At 35.5% G+C, this 18272-nt stretch overlaps 1 protein-coding gene across 2 annotated transcripts in view; it reads right to left on the minus strand.

The window, feature by feature from the left end:
* LOC141426898 (uncharacterized) overlaps nt 1–18272 on the minus strand; it is a 568321-nt gene that overhangs the window by 239177 nt on the left and 310872 nt on the right. For both annotated transcript variants that reach the window (XM_074086147.1, XM_074086145.1), the window contains one exon: nt 8787–8831. The gene's annotated coding sequence lies outside the window, so the exon portion shown is untranslated. The remainder of the gene's footprint in view (nt 1–8786; nt 8832–18272) is intronic.

Genomic DNA, 18272 nt, shown 5'->3' on the forward strand with positions numbered 1-18272 from the left:
TAATAACCCTTCTTCGGGTAGTCAAGTAAAAAAGGTGTGCGCGGGATAATATTTTCAGTATTTAGGTTAATTTCAGCTTTGTGCTCCTTTAATTTTTCGTGATGAAGTAGAGATTTTTGTTTTTGTTGTCCTGTCAAACGTTGTCTGGAAGAAATCCGTTTATGTGTTGTTTGCCTTTGCACATCTGCTTCCCACTGTTTTTTTTGTTATTGTGTTTTATGTACAATAAAGAGTTAGACATACACGGGCGAATATGCCTTCGCAGGCGTTATTAAAAGAGGTGATGCCCAGGGTTTGTATTTTGTGAAAATTTAAGACAATACCGATGCTGAATTTAGCGTGATTAAAATTCTTGTGATTTGTCTTTCCGTTGTGCTATAAAACGTGGGACACTAAACAACATTTGACCGCACGGTCAAAACAGTCGAATATTCGCCCACATACATACATAGATATTCGCTAGTTTTCTGACAGCGACATGGATTTTGAAAGGAAATACACGCGCACATTTCTATTCCTATTCCTCTTATCCTGTTAATAAGGGGAATTGGAATAAATACTTTGATACCTTATTGTAGTTTGCCAATCCAGTTTGCCAATCCATTCGGACCTGCTGTGCACCTTTCTCAACCCATCGTCTTAAAGTATAGTCGGCTCGATACTTGCCAACTTCGCAGCCGGTGATATCACGAAAGAAGTTCGGGCACGTGAGCCGACTGTACAAGTAAATTCGACGCCATATTCACGTTGTTTGCAGCCATTTTCCCTTTGGCTCCGCCAGATCTTTTATTTATGGCGCAGGTTTTTGAAAGAGTAATTCTGTTGTTGCGACAAAGATGTTAGTTATTTTTTTGTGTTAGTAGTTAGTTTTTTCGTGGCTTTGCCTGTGTACCGAAACAAGTTCTTTCATTCTTTCAAACTTAAATTATTCGTTAATTATGTGGCTTTTTACCGGTTTTTTTTCGATCCAGTAGTATTTTTTTATCCTTTAGAAACAAAGAGAGAAACAAATACACCATGAAACTTTCCATAATTAAGCTTACGTAAGATATATTCTGTATTCTGTTCCTAACTTATAGGTAATCAACTCATCCATGTAATTTTTTTATTTTTAGGGTTCCGTACCTCAAAAGAAAAAAAAACGGAACCCTTATAGGACACTTTGTTGTCCGTCTGTCTGTCTGTCAATACCCTTTTTCTCAGGAACGCGTGGAGGTATCAAGCTGAAATTCATATCAAATACTCAGATGTACTGTCCCTTGGAGCTGTGAAAGAATCAAACTTCTAAGCCAACGCGATCAAAAGATACAGCCGTTTGCTGCAAATTTTCGACACTCGCAAGGGAATCAAAACCTACAGAGTACTTTCCCGTGAACTCAAAAACAGGAAATTTGGTACGAAGCAACGTCTTATAGTACCGATAAAGGAAAAATTGCGAATAGCATAAATTAATAAAAATATTTGCACGGAACCCTCGGTGCGCGAGTCCGACTCGCACTTGGCCATTTTTTATGTTTCCTCTTTTTACTCGTCATAATAAAAAAAAAACAATTCTACCTAGCTTCATAGCAGCAAGTTTAAATTCTAATAGTTCACACAATTACTCAATTAACCACCAAATGCCTTCAAACAGTTGTAAACATAAAAATATAAATCTAAAATGAAAATTTACCTAATAATCTGCAAATTATCGCTACTATGAATCGCGTGCGCTGATGTTATCCACAAACATCACGAACTATACTTAATTACTTACTACACCCTTCACTGAGCTTTTTGAACTTTATTATTTACTTTGTAAAGTTCAACTTCGAAAGCTCAACTTAATACATATTGTTTAAAGAGAATTTAGAACTTGCTTCAAAGGAAAAGAGTACATTTTGGAACGCAGATGCATAAATGATGTGCTGTTAAACCCTACATGCTGGTTTTGCTTGTTATAACTAATTTACGCTTTATTCGAATAAAATTAAAGTTACAATTAGATTGGCTGTTAAATAAGCTGTTTCTCGATATTACAATAAATTTTGAACTGTTTGTTTTAAAATTTTAAAACTTGTTTAATTTGTAAAGGGCACTGAAACACAAAACCATAAATATCTAAATTTACATTCAAATATTATAAAGATTACTAAATTCCAGCAGTTGAAAACCGAGCTTCACAAGTTGGAGAGGCACTTGAAGAAGAATTAATAAATTTAACTTATGAATGTAACAATGTAAACAATACAATATGATATGCGAGCATCACACCGTGTTATCCTGTAATGAACGGTACAGCGGAAAGTATTGTTCAAACTATTAAAATTCTTCAGCATATCAGATTCCTGTTCCATCTAGATTCGATATAGCCCATAACATAAAACAATTTAACAGCCATGTAGCTAACAATCCATATCATGCTCTATTATAACAAACAACACTTATTTAAGATTCAAACCAAAGACAAACGGAACAAATTAAATTCCAACCGATACAAAACAACGAGCGAATCCAACACGATTAATCGGAGCTTATCGTAATGGAATTCATGAATCGATTAACTTTTTACGAACGAAAGTGAATGAACATGTGAGAAACATCCACAACCGCGATGAATTATGTAACGTATAAATCGACAGTAACATGTACAATCGATTTTTTGTGATCAATCGATTTGTTGTGAAAAGCTTAACGTGGAATTGAATCACACGATGTTACTTAGTAATTACAGACGGGTTTTTGTAGTTGAGTGAAAATAACTTGATTAAAGCTCTACAAATACAGATGTCTGAGCTCAGGATAAAATTTTACAGCGTTGAAGGTGGAAATTTCAGGTTCGTTCGTTCCCAGCGCCCATATAATATTTAAAGATTTAATGAAACAAAAGCCGGATACCAATGGAGACCAATCAGCTGGAAGCTTCCTAGCACAATGCATCAACATTGCAATACAATAAGAAAATACTGCTACGATGACGAGATTTTTTTCTCAATTACCTTTAGTTTTAGTTCAGTTCCTAGTTAGTTCACTCGTAACTTTTACATTTTATTATCATTGTAATTATTTACTTAATTATTACTTTACTAGCTTTTGCCCGTTACTTCGTCTGCGTGAAATTAGGTTATCACTTTCAAAATTATAATACTAGAATGGATATAGATAAATAGAGAAACAACCTTCTATTTAAGGAAATCTTCACCTAAACAAGTATTTCACGATACATCAAAGTCGCTTACGCCGTTTTGAAGGTTAACCTAATCTTGTCTCATTCCTTTATCGTATTTTTAGGAAAAAGGGCGTAATGTACAATACGACATTAGGGGGAGATGACCCGATGGAATTCCCCCGGGATAAAGGACCCTTTGTTGCATGGAAAAGTTAACCTGTGTTTGATCAGCTCCCGTAGATAATGTATATTATGTAGTTGAACTCGCATTTACACCCTTCGTTGGTTCTTCCATGGTTGGGACGGGAAAGAGTTTGTAATTTGATGAATGGAAAATGTGTTTTGAGTTTTTGTTAGTTTTTTCGAATGCGTCTATTTTGCACGGACATTTTTTAAATAAAAGATGTTTTATGATATTTTCCGATTTTTTTCTAATTTTTGAAAACAGTGATGAGGACAAAAATGAAGTTTAAATATTAGTCAAGGCGGGCGAGCGAGATCAATAAAAACAATTAAAGCAATTTAAAAAAAAACAAACAAATAATCTATAAGTCCTCCTCCAATCCTAACCTATCTTTAGGTTTATACATAGGAAGCACTATCTGTCATCTTCCTCATGGGTGTTATTGCTAGTCTATTTATATGTTGCTCTGTATCCATCTATATATTTTGTTTTTGTTCTAATCTACTACAAATTACATCACCTGTTAGAACCTATTATTTTCTATTGTAACGCCTCCTATGGAAAAATTTGGAAAAAATTGTCTACCTCTGTTCTGTACTATTTTATAGGTGTTCAATCAATTTGTATCGTATTGTATACAGGCATTGTATTGTCTTAGTAGTTAGTTTTTATGTAATCATTTACGCTACGTGTTGTTGAATAAAAGAAAATACAATAATTAAATCAAGACAAAGGTTTAGTTAACTTAATCTACTTATTTACGCTCAATTGTTATATTATAAGGTCAAGTGAACTAAACGACGTTAATACGAGAAGCCCCGCTTAAACTGTGAAACATCCGGCCAGTAAAATCCTGGCTTAACCCACAATTCAATCGACTACCTTATAAAGGAATAAAAACTAGCAAGTTTCTTTTCACGCATTCGTAGCTTGGAATACTTTTTTGTTGCGAAGTTCCGCACACATTCGATTATATTTTTTATGCGAAGAAACATAAGCATAGTGATAAAGTAGTCACTAATTCTTTTCTCGTAAGAAAAGTCCTGACTGACCCATCAACAATAAAATCAAACAAAAAAATGAAATCGAGTTGTGAACCCTATTTTGAAGCTGATTAAAAATGCATTGTAGATAGATGAAAAACGCAATCTCAAACTATTGCGAATTCGTACGTCGTGGTGGTAGCGAGCTACCTATCTCAAGGATACTAGTCAAAATAGCGGCGACTTCCCAACTCCATTTTAGGACACGCGAATGTAAAAGCTGTCCAGGGTTTTACTGCCCTGACCTTTTTTTCAATTTGACGGCTCCATAATTTACGAGGATGTTAGGTTAAGTAAGATAATTTACTAGTTACTCGTATAAAAGTTGTTTGAATGTTCGTGTGACCTTAAATGAAGTTGGGAAGTCGCGGGTTTTTAGGCTGGTAGGACAATGGTAGCTCATTGACAGTAATGGCATGGTTACTCAGGTTAATTTCTCAATCGGTTTTATATCAAAAATAGCTGATGCTCGCGACTCCGATCGCATAAAATTCGTTTATCTACATGCATATCATAACTTCCCTATTATATGTTCAGAAACGACTATCAAATGGCCTTTATTAAGAAACCTGGTATCTGCGGGTGCATCTTAATGTTCACATTAAAGTACAGTGCATCTTAATGTTTACATTAAAGTATCGGTAATACTTTTTTTAACAATGCATATCTGTACATATTGTAGATAACTTATGACATGCATGTAGATAATAATTATTATTCAGTCAGTCAAAGTCAAAGTCAAAGTCAAGTCAAAGTCAAGTCAAAGTCAAAGTCAAAGTCAAAGTCAAAATACAGGCCATATCTGAACATATTATAGAAAACTTATGATATGCATGTAGATAAAGTTATGTATGCGGCTATACATAATTAGGCATAAAGACTCGTGTGATCTTATTATGAAACTAGCCCTACAAACTACACTCGTACTTTAATGCCTCTCATTATGCACCAGCCACATAAATAACTATTATCGCTATACCTAGTGCCATCCACGAAGACGCGTGATTTTGTCAAAATTAGACACGCGTCATCGTGAATGACTCTACCTATATCTCGCGGGTACTACGCAATTTTTAAGGAAACGAAGTTTTGTGAAATCCTGGATTCCAATTTCAATTGGTGCTAATGGTACGCGTGAGAAGCTACGGGTAAACACCAGTACTTTATTAAAATTAAAATAAGATTATAATCTCGTTTAACTGCCACGGGAGATTAACTTTTTATTAAGCAACACATTAACAGTAAGTTCATATAGAATGTGAGTATTAACTGTTATGAATCCAACTGAATATGGCGAGATATTATTCTACCGTTATCTTCTGACTATCTCACTAAACCGGTTGATAAACATCGTAATATTTATCAGAAGCTCAACTAATAACATTCATTTCAAAGAAATTGTATGTATGTATGTAAATTCTTACATACATACATACATAAAATCACGCCTCTTTCCCGACGGGGTAGGAAGAGACTACATCCTTCCACTTGGCATACAACTCTAGCTTCCTCTACATTCATCAATCTTTTCATGCATGCACGTCGGTTTAGACTACTCCTGACCCGACCTTTCTTCAGAACGTCCCCGATTTGAGCGTGGTACGTTCGTCTAGGCCTTCCTCTCCCAACGTTCCCATTCACGCTCGTCTAAATTCTTTATTGTACAAAATAAGTAAACAAACACAATTGACAAACAATGAAATATAATTGTAATGGGATTTGTATTGAAACTATCTATAATTTGACTTTACCCGGAGTTTCACACGTGTAAACCATTAGATATACAAATCGCCGTTGTTATTAAGAGTAGAGAACCTATAGGGTATAGAGGGTAGAGTAGTAATTGTAGAGCATTTTTGAAGTTACACGCGTTACCGTAATATAGGGTCACAATTGTTGAACGATCTGGCAATATTGAACATATGAAACCTGTCAACCGTTGCCAATACCTTTTGCCGTTGCCGTCGTTTTCCGGCAATATTTTGCCGCGCGCTAAACAATGTCCGGAGCGGGCAATCCGCGGATTCCGGATGCTGGTACAATAGGGGTTATGGTGCAAGGGAGGAGAGACTCGCAGGTGTTTTCAGCGTCAGAGACCAACACTATAGTTTATTTTACGAAAACGAGTGGTAAAGGAGCAAGGTCTCTTGATAAGTATTACCCACTTATTTATATTTTGGGTTTATTTTATGACTAGTCGTTACCCGCGACTCCGTCCGTGTAGAATTATTTTATCGCAATCCCGTGGATACCATGTAATTTTTCGGGATAAAAACTATCTGATATGTCCTTCTCCGGGACTTAAGCTATCAGTATACCGAATTTCATCGAAATCGGTTTGATGGTTTAGACGTGACGAAGTTACAAACAATCAGACTTACAAACTTTCGCATCTATAATTTTAGTTGGATTTAAGCCGTAAAATAAAATTGCTAAATCGATCTAAGTAGGTTGGACGTGCGAGCTTGTAAACGACACGCTAAGTATAAAATGCGCCGTAGCGTCATTGCACCGTGTCTGTGTACAAGCTTCCATACTAATCCATACAATACTAACTACCTTGTTTAGACGCAGTAGTCTGTGAGTTTTCATGGCAGAAAAACGCGAGTGAACTAGAGCCTACTCTTGTTATAATAACCGTGAATTATCGAATACCGCTGCCTCTTATGACTTATGGCAATAGTCTCGCCCCTGTTTTTGAGCCTGAATCGCCTCATATCGGTCATCTCGCTTCTACTCGTAACACAGTCCGTGTGCACCGGAAGTTTTTGGGCGCGCACGAATTGTATTATTTAATGAAAGGTTCCGCAAAGAAAATTGGAAGAAATCACTAATGACATTCCCCATTACCATAGATTTTGTACCGCAATACTGAACTATGACGTCACTTATGATTATATTTGTTTAAAGCAATTAAAACTTGAATTTTGCATTTAGTTGAAAATTCATGTTTCAGAGCTAAAAAAGCGTTTTTTTTTATAATTAGAAACTCGTTTTGGAATTATTTTATGGTGACAGTAAGGTTACTTGTGCTTATTTTCAAGTATCAATATTATGAACAAGCCAAAAGCACAGCTTTAATAAAAGCAGAGGGTGCACTCACATATTTTTAATATTAGCGGAACTCTAAAAATGTTACGGAAGGGAATGCCACGTGTGCCTTTGTTTTTGATATCTCGACCAGAAATTATTAGGTTTGCCGTAGACGGGGGGACACTGGCTTTGTAATCCAATATTAAACCAATGGCTCCGTGAGTTGTAGACCTCGCAAATCTATCTTTTACATTTTCAACAACCGTGACTACGATAATATGAAAATTTAAAAAAAAAAAAATAGACAAAAACCACAGATTAAAATTGGTGTTTTTTTTAATTAAACTTTCCGTACCATAATTAGTAAAAACAGAAATGTCATTAGATCTGTCGGTCAAGACTATTTTTCTCAGGAACGCATGGAGGTATCAAGCTAAAATTAATATCAAACAAGTCACTCTAGTTTTTGAAGCATTGAAAAAATCAAACTTCAAAGTCAACGCAATCAAAAGACAATAACCTAACCAACTTAGAAAAATTGGAAATCATTTCAAAATTAAATATCAGAAAAGCGGCTGAACCAATTTCAATGAAACATAGCTGAGTACCACCGCAAGGAAAACCGCTTTCACATAAAAAACCGCATCGAAATCGGTCCATCCTTTTAAGAGCTACGATGCCATTGAAAGACAGATAGATAGACAGACATTAGCGTCAAAGTTATAACATATTTTTCCGTCGGAGGTTAAGAAAAGGTGATTCCATACAAATTGCTGGGAATCAAAACCTACTTAGGTCCTAGAAACATGAAATTTAGTAAGAAACTCTTATATAGCACAACCAATAAGTAGTCTGATTTTTTTTGTGCCTGTCTGTCTATGTCAGTAGCCACTTTAAAATGACCCTTTACTGCGTTTGCTTAGGAGTTGGGCTATATTTACACTGGATATTCATTCATAGATTCCTATAAAGTAAGGAACTCTCGGTGTGCGAGACCAACTCGCACTTGGCCGGTTTTTATTTTAGTCTCGTTCATTACAAGCAATATTTCAAAAAACATTAGCAAACATACAGTGCAGTAGCAAAATAAAATTGGTATAAGTGGGGCTTAGCCGGGCTAGCGATTGCGATCGCGTTCTAATACGGGTAATGGAAGACGTTCGACTTTGGCGATTTTCCGAACCGTTGACGATAGACTATCGACGGCTATACGATAGTGCGTTCGCAGTAAGACCTTTGGATTTTAGATGTTATTGCTTTAACATTAAAGTTTATTATTCGTGTAGTTTAGCTGCAGTAAAAGGAAATGGTACGAACAAGTTTTCTGATGATAATATTCGTGAGTCAAAAGTAATCTTTTTAAAACTTATTTTCTTACCAGGAAAGTTGCATGCAGGAAAACGAAGCTGTCATCACTCTGGATCTGAAAAAAAGAAAAATGTCGTAAGCATACTGGAGTATTATTATTATAGTCATAGTCATCACCGTCATCGTCAGATGAAAGTCCACTGCTGGACATAGGCCTTCCTCAAAGAACGTCTCATTGACCATTTCTACGCCGCCTACTTCTGTTGGGCTCCTACGGCCTACGCTAGGCCTTCAATCCACCTCCTGTGAGATACCCTCACTCTATCTTCTGATACGTGGCCGCCAGCCGCCATTCAAGAATATATAGGTCTCAACGGTCATCAAATCATTAATGTAGCATAGTTACAATATTTCAAAAAAAATATGATAGTTTATAAGCACACTTCTGCAGTTTCTCGTCCACAGCAGAATCAACTTTTCCAATAAAAAGTGAAACTACCCTACAAACATTTTCCAAGCTGTCAATAAATTACAGAACACTTAACAGGGGTCATTAAAGGGTTAATGATATAAATATCACCTGACACCAGCGACCTGAAATCCACCCTCACCGAGTTGAGGAGTCAATTAGAGACAACGCATCGACAGTTCAGTCCTGGGGGCGTTTATTCTGTGCTTCAAAATGTCGCTCAGTTCGTCCATTATGCATCGGGCAGTAGAGGCTAGTTTCAACCTTTAATATCGGACAACTGAGAAGTGGAATTCCCTGCACAATGCAATCTAGCTTTGTTCAGGCCTAAGGTGAACGGATATTTACTTGGCAAGCGTACTTCGTCGCTCACAATCTTCATTTACCATCAGGTGTGATTCTGAACGCACACGAGTATTGTTTGTGTCTATGGAAAAAATGGTAGGTTTATGTTATAAGAATCATTCCCAGATTCATGCGTCGATTATTTCAGATAGACAACGGACTACAGTTTAGAGAACACAGACAGATACGGGCAACGAATACTAATTCTCAGCGTTGTATTTTTTTAGGTTTAAAGACCAACACAAAAACAAATTTCCATTTAAAACAGAATCTCATATGTAAGCGTCTAAGGTTTTTTACGTAAGTGAAAGCAATTTTACTCGTCTAACTTTCGATTATCCGCCCATCTTATATTCTGCTTTCAGATGCCGCCTCCGGCTTAGTTCTTTCTCCTTTCATTCATAGCTTTCTGACGTCATTGCGTTACGAATAATGAAACTTTACGAATAATGGAATAACGAATAGTCTCCCACGCTGCAGTTTGTAAAGATACAGATTTGGGTCTTTAGATGTATTGTGATAGCCTTAATAGGGATCATTTTGATTCTACTTTCTTTGAGTTTCATTGATGTGTACTCTATTAGTCTAAGAGTTAAATTCACACAGTCAATTTGAACTTCTCTGGTGGTCTGTCTGGTTTTGTTACATTTTCACAGTAATACCTATGAATAAATTTTGATAAAATAGACTACCAATAGGATCTGGAAAAACCACGAATTTTCCGCAGGATAAACACTCCTTTATCTAATACACGTCGTTTCATACTACTTATACAAGATCGCATTTCGGTATAATAGGACTTCATAGTTTCTCCGAGTTTCAACGGTTACATACTTCCGCTCATTCTCACAGCCGTGCTAGCATGTAATTACGTTGCCTATATTTCATATTAGTCATTAGCTCGGTCTAGGCGAATGCAAACGAGGCTCAGCGTTATGCGAGGCCGCGCCGAGACGTGTCTTCGCAAAACCGCCGCGGCTCTCATGGGCTCCTGGTACCTGCTTTTTAATAAGGACTTTGAAGATTGAGGGAAAATGGAGGATTCCATAATGAGGTCACAATGCAGGCTTGCCAGGCTTAAAGCCTTAAGGGGTTGTTGTCGATTGTGTTTTTTCGACGGTATTATCAAATTGGTGTCTAACGAAATTGGAAATGGACTATAACTACAGGAATATAATTACTACTTATTAATCACAATATTGATATACTGTGTGTCATAACAAAACTGACAGTAACAGCTCGATCGAGGTATTTTAATTTAGTATACCTACATACCTCCTTAATCAAACAAAACAACTTTTGCTAGAACATCACAGATAAAAGCAAAAAACTTTCAAGTAGCACCCTTCCAAACATTCCAGTTGTATCAATCTTTGATAGTATAACATCCAATGAACCGGTTTATTAATAAATTTGGCAAGCAAATGATCCGGCAACTAGCTACGGGGAAAATTAGAAAAACTCCCTTGAGAAATGAGCTCGCCCCGTTGGCACCTCACAAGGGTGGCATGAGGGTAAGGGTAATCAAATCAAACAAGGCAGATGTGCCGGGAAAATACAATTGGCGTCGTAACTATTGCAATGATTACATGAATTTTAAACAAACATCTAATTGAAGCGTAATGATGGTGTTTTTGCTATACCCTTGAAGTAAAGTATAAAATTAGAGGTGTTGAGCTTTGTAATGAACCATTTTTTTAGGTATATTTTTCAAGATACTGCATAGATTACTTCTGCAGACATGCAGGCATTGATGGTACAGGTAAGACACCGAGAAGTATACCCTCTCAAAACTTTTGCCACTTACTTATAGATGTGTACATATTCTTGTGCTATTTTGTAGACAGTAAATGTTTTTTCTCTTTTTTAATCAAAAAAATCTAATCAGAATAAATGACGGTACTCTTGGATGATAACATATAAAAATTAAGAACCCCTCCTTTTTTAAATCAATTATTTTTTTCTTAAATATCGTACGTCGTAAAGAAGCTATGAGAAAGAATTATTGAGTGTTTCCACTATTCTTCATGTTATGATCCTCTGGTACATTTTTGCCCTAGGTTAATCAGGCGTCCAAGTTGCCCCGGGCAGGACTAATGTCGCGGTGCCGGGACAAATAGTCCGCGGGATCAGTGAAGCCTTCATTAACTGTGCCCGGCTTTGTTTGCCATGGTTTGCGCTCATCGTTATCGAATTGCCTTCGGTTTTGTTATCAGCCATTTAATAAAAAATGTCGTTACGTAGTAGCAAAAATCTAGCGAAAACAAAACAAAACACTTCATCGTGCAAGTTCACATTTTTTTTCAAAGTTTTTTTAGAAGAAAAACAATTTTTTTATTATTAAAGAACTGCAAAAGCATCTAACCGACACAACTGAGGATTTAAGAGAAAAAATATATTTTTCAATGAATTGTCTTTGTTATTAAACGAGGATATGCTGTCAGCCTGTTAAACAAGTACTTTTGATTTTAGATTTAATTATGATGATTGTTTTGTATTATTTTATTTCCCCAATTCTATCAGAATATTTTCTACTTATTAAGTTACTTGACTAAAACTGCATATCTTAAGCCAAAAGCAGCCCTATTACTAACACCATAATTCTATCCAAAATTAGGCTTGATTTTGTTTGCTCAAGTCAATCAATTGTCATAGGCGATTGGTTCGTTATTGAGTTGATGATGGCAGGTGACTGTTACTAAATTGACAATGAGTATAGGTTTGTTAGTCAAATCAATCGTCACACTTGTCACGTTCATTTGTTACCGATAACAATTGTGGGAACGGATACAGAAGATAGTTAAAACTGACTTTGATCAATACAATTTTGATATGCTTAATATTCATTATCATACATTCTTTAATATCTTAATGATACAGTTCTGTATTTATTAAGATTGTTAGCTTTTCCTTAACTATATCTGAATCGTGGCAGCGATGGACTGTAACGAAACAAAAATAATTTGATTTAGATACCTACAGCAAAATTTATTTACTCTTTACTCACACTTTCTGTGTTTGTTTATACTTAATTTGTACAATAAAGAATTTACATACATACTTTGACATAATCAAACAAAAACTGAATTAAACAAATGCACAGAAAAAGAACTAGGTACACAAAAATCAGAAAAGTATAAAAATGAATTTAGTTTGCTACAAAAACTACGAAAAGTCAGTGCATGCGAATGTCAAAACGTCAAACAAAAGCAATACTCGTAGCGATAGAAATTCACGTTACGTAGTAACTACCTTGGCTTAGATGATTTGTCTCTGTTTTTGCCCAACTAGCTAGTAGCGGGTTTGAGTAAACTTAGCCTTTTAGCTCCAATTTGTTTAAATTAGCAAAGTTTATTTTACAAAAAGCACATCTAAGCTTTTAACGGACGTTTCTTGTTAGTATTTGACCCGGTGGAAACTTCTGAATTTGAAACGTTAGCCGTTTGCGCGAACTCGCAAGTGTTTTGTTTTTCATAGTTTCTTCAATTTAAATTTGGAATTGCGAGAGCACCAACGGAGCTCTTTAGACAGATTGAATCAGTAAGAAGTTTACGACTACCATTTTTTTTAAACAAGCTGTTACTGCATCTGTGGAATGTGGCAACGGACTCATTATAAGACAGCCTGTTTATCACAGGGATGAATTATTTAAAACCGTAATAAGCAGATAAATATTTAAATTTTGAGTGTCAAGAATATTATTGTTGATTAAGGCGGTAACATATGTATGTATGTGTGTAAACTCTTTATTGTACAAAAGAAAAGAAACAAAATACAATCTTTGAGATACTTGTACTTGTACTTAGTATATATAGATAATTTATTTCAGTGTCTAATAATTTTACTATAACAAATAAGATATTTTTTAAACAATGAGTGGGATCCGTATTGACACTTGTTTTTTTTTTAAATTTCATCTCAACTGGCTATTAAAATGTGGTTATTCGATTTCCACATAGAATTTGATTCAATCAATGTGAATATTAAAAGCATGTTAAAAGAGCTTGTAAAATAATTCCTTTTACTTTCCATTCTACTGCAATCATTCTGTTCTCTTGCCACTAAATATCATTTAAAAACGCTCAACTTCTCGGTTTCCACAGAAATAAACGAATAAGAAACAAGTTCATATGAATCAAGATTCCAGTACCGCCTGGGAACCGAACCCAGGAAATCCGCTGGCACCGTTACTAACTGTACTATGACTATACAAGAGAGCATTGTCTAACGCCCGGACGCTCGCAATCGCATTCGCCATCTCTTTCTACTCTGATCCTGTACTGTGTAACAGAAAGAAGTGGTGAAACAACTGTGAATGCGTTGGATAATAAGCCTGTTAGAGAATAAATCTGTATTTACGTGGATGATGTCAGTCCGGGTTACGTATGATTAGCTTTTTTTTATAAAACGAGTATGTCTTTGCCTTGTCATATGTAATTGTACAATTAAAATTATAGAATGTAAATTCGTCTGAATTTCACCAACGACGTACACTTTTAAAATCAGTACACTCGGTTCTCCTTTGTTCATCATACTTACATATGTCATACACTTCTATGTAAGTCTGTGGTTCAATAATTAAAAAAAATAACATAAAGAGGGTGCCACACAAAGAAAATGTCTTACGTCTTTTTTTCGGTACTGTGGTATGACCCTTCCTATGTAAGTCCGAGTCATATACTTGATCAGTTTTAAAACAATTAAATTCGAATATGGACAATGCTCATCAAAAGAATGTTCGAAAGCAAGCTATAAATTCTATGTATGCACGTAACAATAAGAATGAAGCACTTACCCACAGCATAACAACCGGAAAATGTTGATTACTTCAATACCATAAAGATTGTGTAACACACAATGGTAATAATAAATCCAATCATCTTGAACTGTTGCGCCGTTATAATATGTATGAAGACAGGGGCCATGTTATAATGGACTATCTGGTACGAAGTTTGTAAAGCGTCACGATTTGCCTTAGGCCTACTCTAATTTAATACATCTTTGATAGCTTTATATTTGTAATAGTCTGCATGTAATGATGATTTATAAAATAAATTACTTCTTAAAACTTTTTAATATAATACGCTTCAATCGTGTGAGCCAATAAGTCTGGCCGTAGTATTAAAATTCCAGGATTTTACAAAGTTCCCACGGGAATTCCTATAAAACTTCATGGAACTCTTATGACTTAGGTGACAAAATATCAGCAAAAACTTTCGCAGAAGGATTTTATTATATACTTTTTTTATAATGGTAACATGAAATAACTGTGCATGGAACACAAATTGTCTCCTAAATAACTTAAAATGCCACAAAACTGGAAAATAAAACAAATGTAAAAAATTTATGTAAAAATCATCAATTGAAACATAACTAAGATACGAGAAAATGAAGTTTACATTACATTTCTTTCTAGAATAATGAAAAGATAAACATTCTGTTGTCGTCGTGTCATAATATGACGTCATACGACATTATCGATGCCTCTGACTAGGTAATTGATAGTTTAAACCGTCTACATTTTCGCATTTCTTAAAAGATAAAACAAAATCTTCCACAATCCATTTTGTGAACGATGAAGAATTATTTAAAACATTCCTTAGTCACTCGCACCTAAGTAGCCACATTGCAAAGTAATTCGTTTCACTCCAAAAAAGCTCACATAATTCGCGTTGGAACAAAAAAAAACAAAATCGATCGCTATCCACCCCCGAGTCGTTATTTTTTTATCGCGCCTTTTTAACTAGCATAAAATTTTACAGTGCCTATTACGAAGTATCGGGGGCCGATCACGCTATCGCGCGACAAACGCTATTCGTTAATTCTAGCGCCCGTATCGGCGATTACTTCCGCGAATGACTCATGTTCGAGTCGATAAGAGTAATAAAAAACGCTACTGGTTTAGACAGGGCCCTAATCTGGACTCGTCCGCTAGGGGACTAAGGACAGTTAGGGACCAGTTAGTTCATTATAAAAAGGTCTTCCTAACTGTGGACCGTAAAATGGCTGAATTATAAATAAATCGTAAATAATTTCACTTGTTTAGGTCCGATCCATAGATGTTTTTCTATAGCTGTGAAATAAATGTGCCTCTTTATTCAACGGGATGTTTTACTGTATCTAATCAAGAAGGTATAGTAAAATGAACATGTTTATGTTTTTACAGTGCACTTGCTCAGAAAATGTTTTGTTCCGTGGGTGTATTTATAGGAAGTTACGTAATCACATCCGCATGTATGCAGGTGTGCAGAAGGTATTTTTTTTTAATTTTGTGTCCGAATTGAAGTGTAATGAATACGTAACTAAACACGGCTATTTCAGACCAGGCACAGAGACAAGTACGTACAAACTTGCACCTTTCACCGATACTCATTGGGAATTGATTACTTTCCGCACTCGTATCGCAAAAAACTATTTACCACCCCTAAAATACATATAATAATTCAAACAATGAGAACCCTTCCAAAATAAAATTATTCGTCAAGAACTACAGTTACAAAACCAACCTTTCAATTCAATATTTTTTTTTAAATTATAAAAAGAACGCCCTAATTCGAGAATACGAACATTCGAACGTTACCGCTGACATTTTTTCAGTCTTTTCTCAGCGGCCAGTATTATTTTCAAGTTATTTTTTATTCGGAAATGGCTTTTTCAGCCAGCAACTTGTCTTCATTATAAAGAGTAAGGACTCTTCAATAGGGTTGCTACAACGCGTGAGGGCGCAATGACCGACCTATTAAAACCTCGCCGTGTTTTTTTTTTTTAGTGCACAACCTCGTTTGTAATGACTTTTTAAACCCCCTACAAAGGGCTTTAAGTACTCAGTTTTTTGTCCAAGTACTAGTGGGGTTCCTTATTGACAAAACGAGTATGATACTATTTAGTACTATTTACTGTACCAGATTATAAAATAATTGGTTGAAGTAAAGATATGTACCTAAGTAGGTAATTTGGCACCGCACACATCACGTACTTTATACTTTATATTGATGGAAGTTAAAGACATATTTGATGGTAAGCAACTATAACTAATTAACACGCTGAGAAGGGTCATCCCTTTTTGCTTTTTCGGCACAATGTTTCTTTTCTTTTCCTATTTAGTAAGTATATAAGATTATGTAAGGTTTTCTTATTTTTTAGTTGTAATTTATTTTTCTTGTTGTGCCGACTTTTAGCAAATAAATTTATTCTTTCTTTCTTTCTAATTTACAATAATCAGTACTTACACCATTTTCTCTTTTGTTATGTCACTTAAGAAGTTTACTACAATTTTATAACCGTTACGGCCTACTGTCTACATAGATCGCACTCTTTTGACGCATTTAACTCTTCAAATGACGCTGTGTAGTGCGTATGACATGCGATGGACAGTAGACCTTAACTTTAGTTGCACACTTTTTCTTAGCACATTTTCGTGACATAAGCTAAGTAGCGTAGCCGTCTGTAGCGTAATACTTTTCTAAAATTAATGAGAATTAATGTCCGCGTACTTTGTGAAGAGGTGATTCTCCAAATTAATACAGCACTAATCCCACGGCTCTTTATTTTTTTAGGACGCCTTTGCCTTTTAATGCTAACGAATTTTCCAACAATCTGCCTTTTGACGGCTTTATTATGAGTGGATTTTCTTTGGGAGATATTTTGAATTGCGTGGAATTTTTCTAGCGCTGAGTTGTATTCGTGTTACTTCAAGGTAAAATGAGTGGGAAATAGATATTTATAGAATACTAGTTGTTGAATGTGACTTTGTCCGCGTACCGTGGGAATTGAAGACTTTCCTGGGGTTAAAAGTAGCGTATGTTGATAAGAGATAGTGTAACTTTCTTAGTAATTTTTTTATCAGAATTGGTTAATATATAGTTTCAGACCCAAATACATAAAGTATCAAAGATTTTATTTGTTTAAAAATAACAGAATTTATTTCTTAAGTAGGTAACTCAAGTTCCATTAAAAGCGTTACCTACGCGTTAGCGCGAAAGCATTTTATAAAGAGGACAGTTAATAATTTTACCCTTTACAAAAAAATAAAAACAATTTTAGTCTTTCTGGGTAAAAAAAAAATCTTAAGTACTTATTGACTTTTACCTCAATACAACTTACACTAAAGACAAACGCTTTGCTGTACCTAGGCTATCGGCACTGAAACTACGTCGAATGCCTAAACAACCTAAGTACACCTGCACCGAACTAGGTCATCGACCTAAAACTTCCCTCAGCCAACATTATACATTATGCGTTTAGTTTTACATCTCTATCGGATCCTTTCGACCGTAATGGATCACGTCCCGTTTCTGCTTACAGGTGGCAAACAAATCGGTCGGTTCGCCGGCATTAAGCAGATTGATGGCAACCCTAACCACTCCCAGTAATTAAAACCTTTCGAGTTTTACACAGAATTTTCGGTTTTCGAACGCTTTGACTTACGATTTTTGAATTTGAACGGGCTCGAATTTGGAACGTTCTCGCGGCTGCAAAGATGAATTTGTTTACTGGCTGAATAGAGGTGAACATATTTTATCAGGGATGCTAGGGACGAAGTAAAGCATGAAAGCAGTACAAGCAAACATCCCTTTCGCATTTATCATTTAGTAACTGGCGCCCTCTCTTGGCCACCGAAAACTACACGAAGTAGCACTAATTCCTGGTTTTTATTACTTTTAAATGTAAAACGCAGGTTTTGAGCCCATAATTCAGTTGTAATTTTTTCACCGTTTTCACTTTTTAAACACAGTGAAAAAT

This window comes from Choristoneura fumiferana, chromosome 3 (genome assembly GCF_025370935.1).
Source record: "Choristoneura fumiferana chromosome 3, NRCan_CFum_1, whole genome shotgun sequence".
Taxonomy (NCBI): domain Eukaryota; kingdom Metazoa; phylum Arthropoda; class Insecta; order Lepidoptera; family Tortricidae; genus Choristoneura; species Choristoneura fumiferana.